General features: G+C 41.4%; 1 protein-coding gene across 4 annotated transcripts in view; it reads right to left on the bottom strand.

Moving 5' to 3' along the window:
- Window positions 1–18,333, bottom strand: part of LOC131691769 (endoribonuclease LACTB2) — a 395,704-nt gene that overhangs the window by 171,919 nt on the left and 205,452 nt on the right. The window lies entirely within an intron of this gene.

The raw sequence follows: 18,333 nt of genomic DNA, 5'->3' as shown, positions 1-18,333 counted from the left end.
CTGTAATCCGAGGTCTCATTATTTAATTCGTTTGAAATAGGGTGATGTGCCTATTATGGCAGTAGAGCCTATTGTGACCCTATTTCGTACCCCTTGGTTTCGAACCAAGCATATGAGATAATGACACTATCGATTTGGCTAAAACAGGTGAGAAAGAATAAGCTCAAGTTATATTCTTTATTTGTTGTGCACATATGTATTTAGAACTATCCTCTAAATCCAACTTTTAATTAAAACAAAATCACCTTATTGAAATATCTACTAATCCGCCTCACTCACGTAGTGAACCGAAACTGGATGCAACGGCGCTTAGCAAAATAAACACCTACGAGCCAGCATTTACCGCCTCATATCTCGTTATTCCAGCACAAATATATTAAACATTGCACTGATACATACCTTTATTTTAGCTGGAGAACCTTTTTATGATAATTTCATTTTAAAATCACTCGTCAAACACTAGAATAGACCTAGTGTTATAATAGGATAAAACTAAATACGGGGGTTCCTATTATTGGCATGTTTTGCTGATACACTACCACAATCAAAACTAACTTTTTGTATCCATCATGCAGAAAAGAATTATCAGTGCGGCCAAACCAAAACATGAACTTGTAAATATAATGTAATGCAATTTCAGGTATAAGTAATCAATTACTTCAAGTTATTCAACTAATTGTTGATTGCAGATATTTTATTTTCATCTGCACATACAATTCGGATTACGAGAAAGCAATGTATGATGTGAAACTTGTCATTCCAGTTGCTAACCTTGGAATGGTTTTTTTCTGCGTGTGCATTTCTGGGCGCTCTTCTACTAACAGCTGATGAGTTTCATTGATGTGCGTGATGTTTACGTTTGTTTTGATCGGCTGAAAAAAGCAGAATGATTCGTTTTACAAATCACATGTTGGCGTCCATGATCTGGATACCTAGTTAGAATCGACGCAAATGGAATATGAGGCATTGCGTTTCAACTAGATTGTTTTTCGATGAGGTGGAAATTGGCACACCCATGAGGCGATAATTGGATCGTTGAGGTGGGAATAGATGCTCAGAATGGAACATTTATTTTCATTTATGCTGAAAATTGAGGCAATTCTGCTAAGTAAGCATTATATAGATGTTTAAGTAACAGTACACTGATACTTTATTCTGAGAAATGTTATAGATAATATGGCTTCTTTTAAAGTTGTTCAAAAAATAGTGCGACCCTCTCCCTAATGGTGCCAAAATAGGCTCATCACCCTATACTAAACATTGGCAACTATACTGCCGCCTTTTTAAATTCAATTTATTTTTTTCTTTCTTATTTTTGCCACCTATAAACTAAGATTTTGGACAAAAATAGCTTACTTATAGGGTTTAGAACATTTTTTTTTTTCAAAATTGTGCAAATTTTATTATCGTTTTTCAAAAAACTCTTCACCAATTTCAAAGTTATCATTCTATCTTAATGAAAAGCAATAAGAAGAGTTACCTAGCTCATAACAAATTTCCTATGATTATATCACTTATCACTTCATATTCCTGTGTTATGAACGAAACGAAAAGGTGGCAATATAGTTGTCACCGCCTTATAAAGGGTTAATTTAGGTAAACCGTGCAAAATAGAACACGCTGCATAAAAGAGCAGACTGTTGGCAACATCTCTAAATTTAATTGGAATGCTTGTGGCATTGTTTTTGTTTTTACATAAACAAATATATGACGCGGAAAACCCACCAACTTACCCCGACCCCGGGTTAAGTTGGCGGTATCTATGGGGCTTTTGCGATACGCCAGGAAATTCAATTACGTCAAGGGTCCTTATGGAACATGCTGAACGCCTTTTCAATAAAACTGTATATTAACCGACTTTTGCCATTATATTTCAGTCTGAATACACCGGCATTGTGACTTCGATGCGTTTGTGGATAAGTGTAATATCCGTACGGATACTGAAAGCCGCACTATTGAAAAATGTAATCATTTGTCACCTTGATAACACAAAATGATAAAAAAAAATTAAGAAAATTTACTTAATATGCTCGAAAACACAACATCGCCCACAACTTATACAAATAAAAATGTTATGAAACATAAACACATTGGAAAATGTTTTTCACATTACTTGAGGTACACAACGAGAGACAGTGCTATATGGCGAATGGAAGCGGAGAAAAGGGGGCTTCGCCAACTTACCCCAGCCGCCAACTATCCCGGGCTCCCCTACTGTTACAGCAAAAAATATGGTTTTGTTATTGTTATTGTGTCGTGGATGGGACTCAAAGATACGACGAGGGGCTTTTGAGGCAAGTGTCCTCTGAACCACCAGACCAGTGTGGTTCCGATCAAAGAGAATAGTGAAAGAGACGAAGAGTGAAAATCAGTCAAAACGGCAACACTCTCTTTATGATGATTTCAACACTAGAATTTTGGCAACCGCTTCCACAGGCAGCACTTTAAATGACTCCTATTATATTCTGAAAACAAACGTTATGTCGATCGTTGGATTTGTTTATCAAACGATGTGCATTTCGAAACAAAGAGATGAAATAATTCTAAAGCTTGTTTTTATTCATACATATACTCTAGAATGGACCTTACACAATCACGATTGAACTAAATTCTGACGAAAATCAAATTTCTTTTTTGATAGATGTACAATACTTATCTCCTCCAACTCAGGCATGAGTAATGTTTATTTACATTGCACGATTGGTCTGCTCAATAAGGTATTTTTGGCTTCACACTATTCGTCTCTTTCCCTATTCTCTTTGGTTCCGATTTATAAAACAGCAAGCATTACTGAACTTCACCTTTTGTTTCGACTATTCGTATTTGCAGCCAATCTATACAATGGAAATATATCATGCGAACCCACTCAACAAGCCGTAGATCCGGACCGGAAGTCGGATCGGGATAGCGATCTATGGGGATGCAACAGCTTTCATTTGAGACTAAGTTTGGTCAAATCTGTTTAGACCTCCGAAAAACCGATGTGACTGCTATTCTGCATGTGGATACATTCACCGGGGCTTCCGGAATCGTCGCTGGTGGCCAATGAGACGAAAGAGACTTTCAATGCCACTTAGCACCTTGAGCTACAAATCAAAGCAATTAGGCCTAGGGGCAGATCACTTGTGATGCATTTTTAAAAATCAGCGAAATTAAATGCATTTATTTCCATCAAAATAGAAATTCATAGTGTATTTTGCGTTGCGTGCAATGTTGTTTGCGTTAGGTGTAAGACGTCAAAACCCTACAGAAATACTAGCCCTACATTTAACAAAACGTCGAACAAAGTGGATCAGCGTAGGACGTTTGTTAAACAAACTTTTCTGCGAGGGAGTGCAAAGCTGATGCAAAAATGGAAATTAAATGCATTTTTTCTAATTTGATGCAAATTTGTTATACATTCTTAGAGTGATGCGGCCCCTAGAATTAGGCTCACATTTTAAATATAAATTTCTCCTCTTTAAATCGGGAACCAAAAGTCGGATCCATAAAAAACATCAGTAGCAGCCGATGGGAATGTTGTACCTTTCATTTGAGACGAACTGTGTGAAAATCGGTTCCACCCAGCGATGCCAGATGTGAAGACATGTCTTCATTTTGAAGACATTTGAAAGGCTGTGAAGACGGGTTTTTCATTTTGAAGACAATTTTTTTTCGGTTGTCTGACCGATTTCTGGTAGAATTCTGGCTCAAAATCTGAAACCGATTCAGAATCCTGGTCGGTGAAGACAAATGAAGACATTTTTTCATGAAATGTGAAGACATTTGAAAAATAGGCCTGGTATCCCTGGTTCCACCATCTCCGAGAAAAGTAGGTGGCTTTTTTGTAACATACGGTTACTGCTCCCTAATTCATCTTAGCTCCTCTATTAATCCCACCCATTTGAACACATTAGTAAGAGCAGTATCTGCTATCTCTATTCAACGCATTGTCTCAAGTGAAGGGATGAATAACTTTATGTTTTAATCGACTTTTCGCTTCGCATAAACGCGAGCATTTTACATTTTCCTGGCAAAAATTTTAACTGTGTTGCTTCTTAGGAACGAAGCAAAGATGATGATACCTATTTAAGCGCAATCTAGTTACTCTAAGGGCCGTTTTCTTCACTCTCGCTTAGCGCTTAAGCCAGGTTTAAACGTACTGGTGAGCCTGGTTTAAAAGTTAAGCGAGGGTCCAATTTATTATTTTGCGGTAAAGAAATTTATGTTTAGTTAAAACTACGCAACTTTCTAGTGTATTCGATTAATGTATTCTGATCCGCCATTGAGTTACAATGATGGGATCAAGTGTCCTCAGTGTCCCCTACGATTTCTCGTTCATGTAAACAACCTCTACGAACTGTCAAATAAGTAAGGTTAAAGTTTGCTGGAATGTTCTTTTATAGATACGCCTGAATTGCGCTGACTATCATGACATCGAAAGAAGCGACATCTAATGAAGAAAACCAAAAATGTTGCTCGATACAATTGTTGCCCCATGTGAATAACCAGCGGCAACATTGTGTCTCAGCTAAATGTTGCCTGTTGCTTGTTGCCTCGTGAGCAGACTGCTTTATAAATACTATTGACAAAAATGGTGCTTTTCAAAGTCGCCAATACTGTCGAAGAGGTATTAAAAAATGCCCAAAGTATAAAAAACTCTACGTTCTTTTTTTCCTTCATTGGCACTTCAAACAACTAGAGCTAAAACCTGGTACATAAATATAAAATTTCAGTGTACTATACATAATATCAGTGAACTCCAATGGATTTCAAACATTAACTTTTTTGTACTCAGGCAATACATAGTGGTGGGGGCCCGTACGTTGGACCCCCCGGGCCCGTAATTTCTCTCTGCGGCCCTGTTTGTAAACGACATTGTATCACATCGTATTGATTCAATCGAACTATTATCGAAACTAAATTTTTATGCTCCCTCTCGACAACTACGTAACCGCAGCATCTTTTGTACAATTCGCCATCGCACTAATTATGCCAAGTTTGGCCCTTTAAACCAAATGATGAATATTTACAACAAGCATTGCGAAATCATTGACTTCACTATGTCGAAAACAAAACTTAAGTAGCAGTTTAAAGTAAACCAAAATTTTAACTAGTGTTAAGTTAGTTTAATAATTATTGTAAGAAACCGGTCTACATCTGTTTGACGACTTGAAATAAATAAATAAATTCAAAGGTCTTGAATTGTCGAAGATCGATTATCGTCGTACAGACAGCCCCACCCCGTACCGTGGGAGTTAAAGTCTCCAAGAAGCAGGCGGGGCGAGGGAAGGTATTCAATAACATGGGAGAATCTTCGATATCTCATCATGGCCCTAGGAGGAATGTAAATTGAAGCAATGCAAAGATCTTTGCCTTTGATTGTTGTTTGACAAGCGACAACTTCAATGCCTGGCGTCGAAGGGAGGTTGATTCGATTGAAGGAGTAGCACGTTTTGATCCCTAAAAGTACCCCTTCATATGAGTCTTCTCGATCCAAGCGAATAATGTTAAAATCGTGGAAGTTGAGGTTTATATTACAAGTTAGCCATATTTCACCTAGGGAAAATGCATCACAATGATTATAATTTAGCAAGTGTTTTAATGAATCAATTTTGGGGATAATACTTCTGCAGTTCCACTGTAAAACAGTGATCAGATCCCTGATTCCGTCTAATAAGTTAGCCATCGAAGGATACGACTGCTGCAAGGAGGGGCCATTGTTCAGTCAACTGTTTTAAAAATGTTCTTACTGTTGGTAGAATAGCAACCAGCAAGCTTTTCAGAGGATCGGTCATGTTGAAAGCTGTGAATATCCAGTCCACAATGTCAGAAAATTTAAGGAATCCCGTTTTAGGTTGAGTTTCTGACTGTAAAATGGGAGCACTTGGGATTTTTGGTGCCCCGGGGAGGGCTGGGAACTCCTGGTTGTATCTCAATTTTCCAAAACCAGGAGATATTATCTTCGGATTTGTACCAGCACTTCCAGTTGATGAATTATTTTTATTTTGTGCCCTTGTTTGGGACAACCTAGAACCCTTACGAGGAAGTTCAGGTGAGTTTTGATTAGGCCTTTTCCTGGTTTTTCCAAGCAGAGCCAAAGAATGCCTCTCGCAAGGGTCGTTAGAGGCGTTATCGTCAGTTGGCAAGAGAGCGAATGGGTTTTCGGAGATAAGTGGAACAGCTCTTTTAAGCATTTGTGCGTAAGAGCGTCTGGAGCGATCTTTTGTGGATCGCTTCAGTTTATCCGCGCGAAGTTTTTACGTTGGGCATGTCAAATGTGCATGCGAATATCCCAACTGTAAACACACTTCTCAGCGGGCCTACTGCAAGTATCATCCGCATGGCGTTCCCCACATTTACCGCACCGTTGCTTGTTGCTACAGTAGGTGACCTAGCTGCTTGCAATTGGAGCAATTCATACCCGCGGTACAAACAGGCGCACAGGTAGACGAGCTCCTCCCACTTCAACGTAGCTCGGAAGTGCAGATCCGGCGAAGGTTACGCGAAACGGGTCTGATGGATAGTAATTGCCATCTTCGATGGACTTTGAGTGCAATTGCTTGCACTCCAAAATCTTAATTGATTGAAGGTTAGGGTCCTTAAAGCGGCCAACCCCATCATTCATCAGATCATCGACAGTTAGACCCGCATCACTTACCACACCGTCGATCTCCACATCACGAGAAGAGATGTAGACGCGATACTCCAGCGTAAAGAGGCTATTGCTAATGATATCATTGGCCTGTTTCAAGTCAGTAACAACTACGCGCAGTTTATCTGATTGAACCTTTTTAATCTCGGTTACGGCCGAGTAACGTTTTGTCAACTCCCGTGCAACAGTTATGCTGTTACCCGGTTTATTTTTGGGCCGAAAGTATACCACACAAGGACCAGCGGATCTATCCTGGTAAACCTGGACTCTCGGCCCTCGGCCAAGACGTGCGCAGCGTGAGACGCACCAATATAGGCGAAATGCTTTTGCTGCTGAAGCGAGGCGCACAATCCAATACATGCCTATATCAGGCTACTGAAAGCAAATGCCAAAAAGGTTAACGTGCTTGGTAAACTGAAGATCGGCTGGTCAGTATGCCCAATTAGCATACCCCAGCCGCATTCAGTGGATAGGTGCTATCGGTGCCTTGATTCTGGCCACAAGTCGTACGAATGTAAGGGTACAGACAGGAGCAAACTATGTCGTCGCTGCGGCGAGGTGGGGCCTAAGGAGCGGGGCTGCACTAAGGCGCATAAATGCCTTATCTGCACCGCTAAGAAGCAAGCCCGTAACCATGCTATGGGCGGACCTTCGTGTCCCTTCGGTGAAGCAAATAAGAAGAAGCCGTGAACGTCACACAGCTAAATCTTAACCATTGTGCAGCAGCCCAACAGCTGTTGTGGCAGTCGGTCTCGGAGTCGAGGACAGATGTCGCCCTCCTAACCGACCCGTACAACATCCCTGCCGGTAACGGCAATTGGGTGTCGGACAGGTCTGGGATGGCGGAAATCTGTACAACGGGACGGTTCCCGGTTCAAAAGGTAATACACTCCTCCGCCGAGGGTGTTGCGATTGCCAAGATCAATGGTGTGTTCTATTGTAGCTGCTACGCTCCACCAAGGTGGCCCATAGAACAGTTCAACCAGATGATCGACAGGCTCTCGTCAGACCTAGTGGGCCCGAAACCGGTAGTAATAGTTGGAAACTTTAACGCTTGGGCAGTAGCGTGGGGCAGCCGCTGTACAAATAGCAGGGGCCAAGCGCTAATGGAGGCTCTTGCGAAACTCGATACTGTGTTAACCAATAATGGCTCCGCTAGCACTTTCCATAGAAACGGGGTGGAGTCATGGATTGACGTAACATTTGCCACCCCGAGTCTGGTTCCAGGCATGGAATAAAGGGTAGACGAAGGCTACACGCATAGCGATCATTTAACAATCCGCTTTAAGATCAACTATGGTGTGCAGCATCCGAGGGTGGGAGATCCCTGTCAGGTACGCGGGTGGAAGTCCAATCACTTCGACAGCGAAGCTTTCACCGCGGCCCTGGGACTGGAGGCCAACACCGACAGTCTAAGCGGGGATGCGCTGGTATCACGCGCGTGCGACAATACTATGCCGAGAAAAACCCTGCCAAGAAACGGCAGATGCCCGGTATACTGGTGGAGTGCAGAGATTGCAGCTCTACGATCAACCTGACTCAGAGCTAGACGTAGGATGCAAAGAGCGCGCACCATGGATGCAAGAGAGAACCGCCGTGAAGTGTTTCGAGCTGCGAAATTGGCCATTAAAAGCAGCAAGAGAGCGTGTTTCGACAACCTATGTGAGAGTGCCAACGCGAATCCGTGGGGTGACGCCTACAGAATCGTGATGGCCAAGACAAAGAGGGGCTCTTCACCCCAAGAACGGTCTCCAGACCGGTTGGCGACGATTATCGAAGTACTCTTCCCGTCTCGAGCCACAAGCCCCTGGCCACATGCACTACGAGACAGTGCGGGCAAGGCCGAAATGGTGGCTCCGGTGACGAATGAAGAACTACTCGCAGTGGCTAATTCCCTAGCAATGAACAAAGCTCCAGGGCCGGATGGAGTTCCAAACAGCGCTCTCAAGGCAGCGATCATAACGAATCAGAACATGTTCAGGCTAGCTATGCAGAGATGCTATGACGAGTGCCGTTTCCCCGATAGATGGCAAAGGCAGAAACTGGTGAGCGCGAGAGACCTGGAGCTCGCTCAGCATAAGACGGAGGTAGTTATCGTCAACAACCGCAAGTCGGCACAACATGCAGTTATCCATGTGGGGGAAGTAGTGATAACCTCACAGCGGAGTCTGAAGTCTCTCGGAGTCATTATAGACGACAAGCTGACCTTCGCAGCCACGTCGACTATACATGCAAGAGAGCGTCGACTGCTGTTGCGGCACTATCGAGGATGATGTCGAACAGCTCAAAGGTGTGCGCCAGTAGACGTAGGTTACTGGCAGGCGTTGCCGTATCTATCGTCAGGTACGGCGGTCCGCCATGGTCAAGAGCACTGAGGGTAACCAGTTACGTACAGAAACTGGAGAGCACCTACCGCGTGATGTGCCTCAGAATCTGCCTACCGCACGGTATCACACGATGCATCCTGCGTGATAGCGAGCATGATGCCAGTCGGGCTGGTCATTCAGGAAGATGAGGAGTGCTTCGAGCTACGTGGAAATAGAGGAGCCCGCGAGCGCACCAGGGTGACCTCGGTCTCCAGATGGCAGCGTGAGTAGGATAACTCCTCGAAAGGTAGGTGGACCCACCGGCAGATACCTAACATATCGAGCCGGGTAGGCAGACCCCATGGGGAAGTTCACTTCCATCTGACACAATTCCTGTCAGGCCATGGCTGCTTCCGACAGTACCTCCACAGGTTCGAGCACGCGGAGGTCCGCGGAGGTTCGACGTCGAAAGAAGAGCAATGCATGACGTATGTGGCTGGGACACAACCCCTGATACCCTTATTCAGCGGATGTGTCAAGCGGTGGAGAAGTGGAGCGCAGTCTCGACTGCAACCACCCAGATTGCCTGTAGGCTCCAGGGAATTTGGCGCACCGAGCAACAGACGATGGACACGACTAACTAGTGATCGGTTAGTTGGAGCGAAAAAGGCCGAGCGCAGAAAAGTGAGTGAATGCTGAGGCAGGTTTGGCGCAGCGACTGGCAACCGCGTAAGGGGTAAACCCCGCCACCCCGAAGCAAGGCAGAGGAGCGAGTGTATAGGCGTATATGTGAACTACCTCATGCCAAGATGGGAGGGTCGTAGCGTAGTATGTTGGGACTTAGCTATCGATGCCTCGTGGCGTGGCAGAGAGCGAAAGGGTGAGCATCCAAGTCAGCCTCACAAGGTATGAAAACGGTGAGCACGCTAATCGGAGTATCATTCAGATAAGTATAATGTGTAGTCATACAGACTATTATTGTTCTGTGCTTTTCGGATTTCATTTCGCTGCATCGGCTGGCTTTGTAAGTTTCCCAGCAGCGAGGTGACGCAATGTTATATTTTTTGTTTTTGTCCCGCTTCTTCAGCTGTTGTTTAATTTGCCTATAATGAGTGGCCTGTGTACAAAGTGTACGAGCACGGTGAGTCTCGCCGAAGGTCTTGTACTATGCCTTTTTTGCGGCGATAAATACCATCAAAAATGTTCCGGGTTAACAAAGGCCATGGTAAATTGGGTGGATGATAATGCAAGTCTTTGCTACAAGTGTGCGAAATGTTTATCAGGCCAGCCTTCTGGTGTGCAGGATGTCAGTTTGATAATCATTGAGTTGGAAAAGAAGATGGAACAATTCGTTTCCATTTCTGAATCTTTCACTGATGCCCGAAAAAATATCGATGCACAGATAAACATCGCAGTAGAAATCGGAATACAAAAACTGATCAGGTTTTTCAACAACTCTCTCGAGAGTAAATTGGCTAGCTTGGAAAACAGTGTAAAGTTGGAAGATTTGAAAAGTTGTTTTAATGAAAATGTTAAGCGTGAAATTGAATTAGTTGGAATGAATAGAAAGAGGAATTTTAGTAATAGGAAGATTTATTCTGAATCTGACGGGAATCCCAGTAGAAAACGAAAAATTTTGACGAATAAAGAAGATGAACCGATGTTAATTTAAATAGACGATGATGGAAATTTGATTGGTTGGTTTTTGATAAAAATAGTAGAATTATTTACGCGAATGTTTGGTCGGGAGCTACTGGGACAAATCAAATTAGAACTAGAAGTCAAACGAAACGTAAGGCTCGCCCGGTCATTGTGATTAAACCAGTCGAGCCGTTGCCATCGAGTGACGACACGAGGAATGAATTAAAAAATAAATTAGATCCAAAGGTGCACAAAATTAGCAACTTTAAAAACGATAAAGATGGCTCGATTATTGTGGATTATACCGATACCCGGTAAACCGAAGTTGAAAATAATGGGGATGAGTGATCGATACTCTGAAGAAGTCTTCATTGACTTATTGAAGAGTCAGAATGAGGGTATTCCGTTTGAATATGTTAAAGTTGTTGCCAATGTACAAAATCTACGCTTCAAATATAACAAATACAATGTTATAATTGAAGTTGATAAGGACACTTATAGCAGCCTGATGTCAGCCCATGCGGTGAACATTGGTTGGGATAGGTGTTCTGTTTTAGAGCCCTTTAACGTGCTGCGCTGCTTCAACTGTGGAGAATATGGTCATAAGAGCACGGGATGCGTGAATAAAGAAACATGCTCCAGATGTAATGGAGCACATAGAACATCTGAATGCTCGTCAACTGATTTTAAATGCGTGAATTGTATTAAAAAGAATAATGAACGTAAAATGAATTTGGACGTAAATCATGCGGCATTTAGTAAGCAGTGTTGAGTATATCGGAGACTGCTAGAATCAAAAAAGCAACGTTTTGTCAAGTGAATAGCAACTAACAAACGAGAGGTTGTCTGAAAAATTGTATTTAAATATAGCTGGGTTATCTACAAACTTTGTCGCAATGCGACATCTTGTAGAAAACAAACGTCCATTGTTGGTTTTATTATCAGAAACACATATTGTTGATGCTGATGCATTTGATCAGTATAGCATTCCGGGGTATAAAGTTGCTTTTTGCCTATCTCATTCCAGACATACCGGTGGAGTTGCTATTTACGCCAAAGAATCGATTAAATTCAACGTTCGGTTAAACGAATCAGTTGATAATAATTGGTTCTTTGCTCTTTATTTATCGACGGTTTTTAGAAATTTTAGAAAAGTGGTGGGAAAATTTCGTTGACTTAAGTAAACTTAATGTAATTTCGGGCGATTTCAATATTGATTGGCTCAAGGATCAAAATTCGAATCAGTTGAAGCAGTTGGCAGAGTTTTTCAATTTCAAGCAAACGGTTAGTGAGTTTACAAGAATTTCCAGGCACAGTAGATCATTGATAGATCACGTGTATTCCAATTTTGACGGGGTTCATTCGTATGTAGAGGCCGATTGTAAAATTTCAGACTATGAGACGATTTCAATTTAGCTGGAGAATGAACCTAACCGTGAAGAGGATAAAGTTAAAATTAAGAGCTGAAAAAGATATTCGAAACAAGCTATGTCTCAACTGGTTTCGAGAAGCATGGATTTTACGGAATTGAATGGAAATTTGGATAACAATGCAGCTGTTCTAACGAACGTGTTAAAAGAGTGTACAAATAGTTTAGTTTATCAAAAGTTAGTTAATTCAAATAACTCGAACAACTAGTACTCTTTAGATCTTTTGCGCCTTAAACTCAAAAAGGACAAAAAGTACAAGAAATTTTGCAAAACTAATAGTGAACGTCTTTGGAATGGGTACACGCACGCGCGAAATATTTATTCACGGGCTTTGAAGAAGACCAAATGTGAATATATTCAAAGGAAGATCGATCAACATCAAAACAACAGCAAAGAGGTATGGAAAATCCTAAAGAATTTAATTAAACCTAAACGTAGTTACTCGCAGTCCATAACTTTTAACGGGGTAGAAGAACAATCTGAACAAAGAATAGCTGAAAAATTGAACAGTTATTTCGTTAACAGTGTCCAACTGATCAATCAAAGTATTGAGCTGGTCAGTGAACCTGTGGAAATGACACAGCCGATTAATATGAACTGTAGATTTGACGGATTTCATTCAATCACTTTTGAACAGTTGAAGGATATTTGTTTTTCTTTGGGAAAATTGGCTGGTATCGATAATGTCAACGCAAAAGTGATACAGGATTGCTTTCATGTTATCGGACACGATCTGCTAGACCTTGTAAATGAATCACTACAAACTGGGCACGTGCCGAAAGTTTGGAAGGAATTCCCAAAGTTACTGGGACGGATAAAGCCGAAGAGTACCGCCCCATTAACATGTTGCAGACGTTAGAGAAAATTTTAGAACTTGTTGTCAAGGGCCAGCTGATGAGTTATTTGAATAATAATAATTTGCTAATTCCGGAGCAATCGGGATACCGAGAGGGACACTCTTGCGAAACCGTTTTGAATCTAGTGTTAGCAAAATGGAAAGAGAAAATCGAGGTTAAAGAGACTATTTTTGCTGTATTTTTGGATCTGAAACGCGCTTTTGAGACAATTTCGAGACCTGTACTTTTGAAAACATTAGAGCGATTTGGTATTGGAGGGATAGCACATAAGTGTTTTGAAAATTATTTATGTGTTAGAACTCAGAAAACTAGTTTTAACGATTTGTATCTAGTCCTCTCGACAATCCTCTTGGAGTGCCGCATGGTAGTGTCTTAGGTCCTATTTTATTTATTACTAGCTGTAACCCGGTGTGCTTCGCTACACCCATCAGGACTAAACGAAATAGTTTAAATGTACCAAAAACAACAAATATTTTTGTTACAAAGAAGAAACTTATTGTAAATCTCGCGGATAGAAATTGTTTTTGGTTTGACCATCTGGTGCACAATCAAATAAATTGGTCTGTTTTCCTACACACAATCGTTTGAAATCCCTTGGAATCATTCGAATTCGAGGAAGCGGTACATCTGCTCTTTTGTATTTTCTAGTTGCAATGGTCGCTTAAATGAAATTTTTCATCCAAGGCACAGTTGTGGTGGGTCGTTGTTGCGCAGTAACTAATATAATAGGCACACAAAGTTTCGATTGCAACACATGCGGTACACAGTGTTGCAAAACGACGTTTTCACGATCAAAATTAAACTCCTGAACCATTGGTTTTGGAGAACGATGGAGAATTTTCGAAGATATAAATAGACGCACAATACAATGAAATTAGGGATTAATCCCACTAAAAGTGAGAGAAAATTTATTTTCCCAAATAATTTAGCTAGAAGCTCGCGGTCTTCAGTAAAGTTCTAGGAAATATTATTGTGAAAAACTTTACTGAAGCTACTAAAGCTCAACATAGTAACAGTAGCGAGATATAAAGGGTTGCTTGAGATAGGCCCCTTTAAACAGTTTTTGTAATATAACTTTTTACGATTACTTACTAAAAGTGTCTTCTACAATTATTTTTAAAAGCGATAAAATACACATTTTTTATAAAAACGATGAATCTGTTGCTCTTGAAAAAGTTATTGTCAATTTTCGAATATTTGTAGGTCAATTTACACCTTAAGCAACTTCCTTAATCGCAAAAATTCGTAGATGGATTTTGTTAATAGCGACTAGCTCACGGCTATATCCACTCAGGGTCGACTTTTAACTTGCGTCGGGAGGACACACTTACCGTAACCACCTTAGATATCCAATAAGATGAATAAAGCCGAAATTGAGGCATCTCACAAGGAAACCAAACATCAAAAGAATGTGGCACGAAACACATGGAGGTCAGGTAATCATTTGTTTTATTGTTGTTTCACCTTATTGAAAGGGAAAGGAAAGGGGAAAAGGGGGGGATTCGTTGCGGCCGAGCAGGAACAGTAACTTCACATGAGAGGAAGAATTACGACTACCGCACATTACTTGCCACTTTACAGCTGATGATTCCTCCTGCATTGTCCTTCAGCTACTGGGTGGAGTTTTCGGGCATCGGTTCGATTGCTGGAACGTTTCGTTTTTGGGGAGTCACCAGCCTACCACGTAGAAATTGACCAGTGGATTCTCCGGCTAGGGTTCGTAGTAGGTTTTTCCGATGAGTGTCCTTTCTTCCCGCTATTCCGACAAGTCCCCTTACTTGCATACGACGTCCCACGTGCTCACTCACGGGGCGGCAGCGCATCGGATATTGAGCTCTAGCAAGCGGGGGAGCTCCCGCCGGACCTCACTAGAACCCTCACCTCCAAAACTGTGGCTACCGTCCTTCCGTAGTGTGTGACGAGACAATAACGAACACTCGCCGGTCACCAGCACGGGGCTCGCCGATCCGTCCTTCGGGATGAGGTTAAACAGCGAGCTTTAGATGCCGGGCAGCTTCGTCTGACGTATCTGGTTTCGTTCTGCGCCGGACACGAGGTAACTTCGGCAAATCTCCACTCCTTTGCACTCGTTGGGAAATGCTGGACAAAGTACTCGTTCAATTTATCGGCTTCAAACTCCTCGTCGGGACACCATGGACAAAGCACTTGTCCAATCTGGCGGCTTCAAACTGCTCTTTTGTTCACCGTCTTTCGGTGGCCGATCGTTTTCTTTATGCGAAAGGCAAAACACGTCTTTAACTTCCCGCTGTCAGACACTTTCTGCCGAACTGCTCCGTCTTCACTCGTTTACTCCCGTCTCACTTTCTTTTCCTTTCTCTCTTTTCCGGAAATCTCACCAGGTATCAGGGCTACCACTATCGTAGACATGTAGGTGACGTTCATACGGCAGAGATGTGAGCCGCATATTAGGATCTCGCAAACGTGGTTGTAATTAGGGTTCAAAGGGGGAGGGGGGGATTGGTTCTGGATGAGCGTTAATTTCTTCTGTTAATGTACTTCTTTTGTCACAATTTAAATTTTCTTACTAGTTATATTGAAAAGTACAGTATTATGTGATAAGTTGGTCCTTTTACGATGGAATAATTTAATGTTTCGAATTGGTCGGTAACAATCATCCCTCCTCCCAATAAAAAAATACCAAGTACGTGAGTTGTAATTTTTTCATGGGTTGACATTTTCCTGAATCGCGGCCTACGTGACTTAGTGCTCATCGGTTAAACTATTCTCCGGATCCCTTTGTTTTGATGTAAATATAAACACCAGCTACAGATGGAAATTATGAATTTACTTTTCTGCGCCGTAAATCAATTCCAACTGAATTTACTGATTAGGTTGCTGTTAATAAATTTGTCGCATTCCTATTTTATTTTTATTTAACGTAATCTTGTTTTAATTCTATATTTTTAATTTCTTATTCCTAGACGTCGTATTCGTTTCTTCTAATATTCCCGTTCACAATCTCACACATTTGGGTACCCATTGAACTCACTCATTCCCCATTCATTCCTCTTCTCATTCATCCTTAATTTCCTATTCTACCTGAACTATTATCCATCTAGCAGACAAGCGATATCTCCATAGACGCTGTTAATTAGAAGATAGGATCCCTCTTCTAATCCTACGACGAGGCAAATAAACTGCTAACTCATCGGATTTTCACTATTGCAAGTTATGAAAACATCTCATCTATCTCACAGAAAGAGAAAGTTTTGCATCTGTTTAGGTCTGTGACCAAGTCGTTTTTTCCTAACGAATGGTCCCTCGACTTATCGTTTTCCCTTCTTTCTAGGAAAGATGTAAGCCACTAGCTAGTTGCCAAATTTTTAAAGTGAAACAATTAATTTGACAATGCCAAACATAGTGGGAATCAAAACAAATCCTGATTGAAGCTGGTATCGTATATACACGTAGGCAAAAGTTTATTTCAGCAGTGGAAAATTACAGATTACTAACTCTGAAAGGACCTACTTTAAAGGAGAGAGAATTGCTTTTCGCCAAACCGATTAGAACGCAATTCAATATTTATTTTATACTTTGTCGGTCGAACGAAACCATTGCGGAAAGGGAATAATTGTTACCCGTACAAGTTTGTAATTTGTAATTTATTATTTAATCGCACGGTAACCTGTTCTCTATTTCTCAAGTGTGAGCACTGAGTTGAATAGGGTAGTGGTCCGGTTTTAAGCAGGTTTGAGGTGCACGGCAGGCCATACGCCCAGTGATTTGCCATCAAGATCTGCGATCTCGTATGATGATGATCCTATTTTCCGTATTATTGTCGCCGGTAGGTACCGTGGCCCATACTTGGCATTGTAGTTATCTAAAGCGCTTGATTGCTTTAAATTGCGTCTATAGATCATTTGGCCTACCTGTAATGGTTTTCCAAATGCTGGATGCCGAAGGTTATATCGATTGTGGCTTTCTTGGTGGGCTACTTTAAGATTACTTTGAATAAAATTATTAATATTGCCAAACATTTCAGTTTGTCGACGTGCACGCTCTTCGGTGGATATTTTTGGATCGTCATTTCCGAAGCTATGATCAGATGCTTTAATGAACATTTCGTAACCATGCGTCGCAAAAAAGGGAGTTAGTTCCGTCGCAGAATCTTCCGACGTGTTCATAACAGCTTCTACTTCGGACAACTTTGTGTCCCAGAATTTTTGATCCGTTTTTACATAAGTTCGTATGGCGGCGTTTACTGTTCTGTTAACACGTTCGACAGGGTTTGCCTGTGAATGGTACTTTGAGTTTAGCCAATGCCGAATGTCGAACCGGGAACAGAGCGAACGGAACTCATGAGACAAGAAGCACGAAGCGTTATCCGTAATGAGTACCTCGGGCACCGAATTCCGGTAGAACCAGTGGTCTCGCAATGCCTTGCAGAGGTTTTTACTCTCAATTTTACGGAATGGGATCAACATTATCCACTTGCTGAAAAGGTCTACGATGGATAAAATATATTGATTTTGATTACGTCTTCTAGGCAATGGACCTATGAAGTCTAAGGCGATAATCTGCCATGGATGGGATGTAATTCGTTGTTCGCCTAGCGGTGGTGCTAAAGCAATGTTAGGGGCTTTCGCTTCTTTACAGGTAGCGCATTTACCTACATATTCACGTACGTCAAGTACCATCCGAGGCCAATGATATCGCTGACGGATTCGACTGAGGGTTCGATCGATGCCCAGATGCATCGAATTATCATGGCATTCGTATATGATGCGGCTACGTTCGGCACGATGTGGAAATATTTTCCAGTCGAACCTTTCATCGTGCGGCTCACTGGGATTCGCGACGTAGGGCAGCTGACCCAATAGTTGCGATAGCAGGTATAGTTGTGATAGTGATGAAAATTAATTGTTTTTGATCCTTTAAATAACGTCAAGGGAAAAATATCAGTTTAACAATTTCATATTTCTAATATTACTTAGAATACTACAAGAATTTGTGTTGTAATAGTATCAAATATCTGCATAAAATGCTTTTTCTTTGCGGACTACATAACGACGGTAGCTCGCTAACCATTTCGCTAGCTGGAGTAGTTTTTTTTCTATGCGTATAACTAAGTGAAAACTAAACCGATCGTGTATATTTTTACAAGAAGTTAAACCGTACTTTCCAATATCAAACAGTATTGTTTTGACTATTCTTTCGCATAAAAACGTATATTACAACTATTGGGCCAGGGTAACCTAACATGTCGGTATAGTTGTAATAGTAGAGCCAGTTGTTTTTTCTAAGTCCATAACTAAGTGAAAACATAACCCACCATGCGTATTTTTACATATGCATTCTAATACTAAGTTAAACTGTACTTTTCAATATCAAAAGGTATAGTTTAGACTATTTTTTCGAATAAAACGTGTATTACAACTATTGGGCCAATACGGTCATGTCGGTATAGTTGTAATAGTAATAGCTTTATTTTTCTAACTGCAAAG

Source organism: Topomyia yanbarensis, chromosome 1, assembly GCF_030247195.1.
Source record: "Topomyia yanbarensis strain Yona2022 chromosome 1, ASM3024719v1, whole genome shotgun sequence".
Taxonomy (NCBI): domain Eukaryota; kingdom Metazoa; phylum Arthropoda; class Insecta; order Diptera; family Culicidae; genus Topomyia; species Topomyia yanbarensis.
The sequence above is the reverse complement of the archived record's forward strand: the minus strand, read 5'-3'. Positions and strand labels throughout refer to the sequence as shown.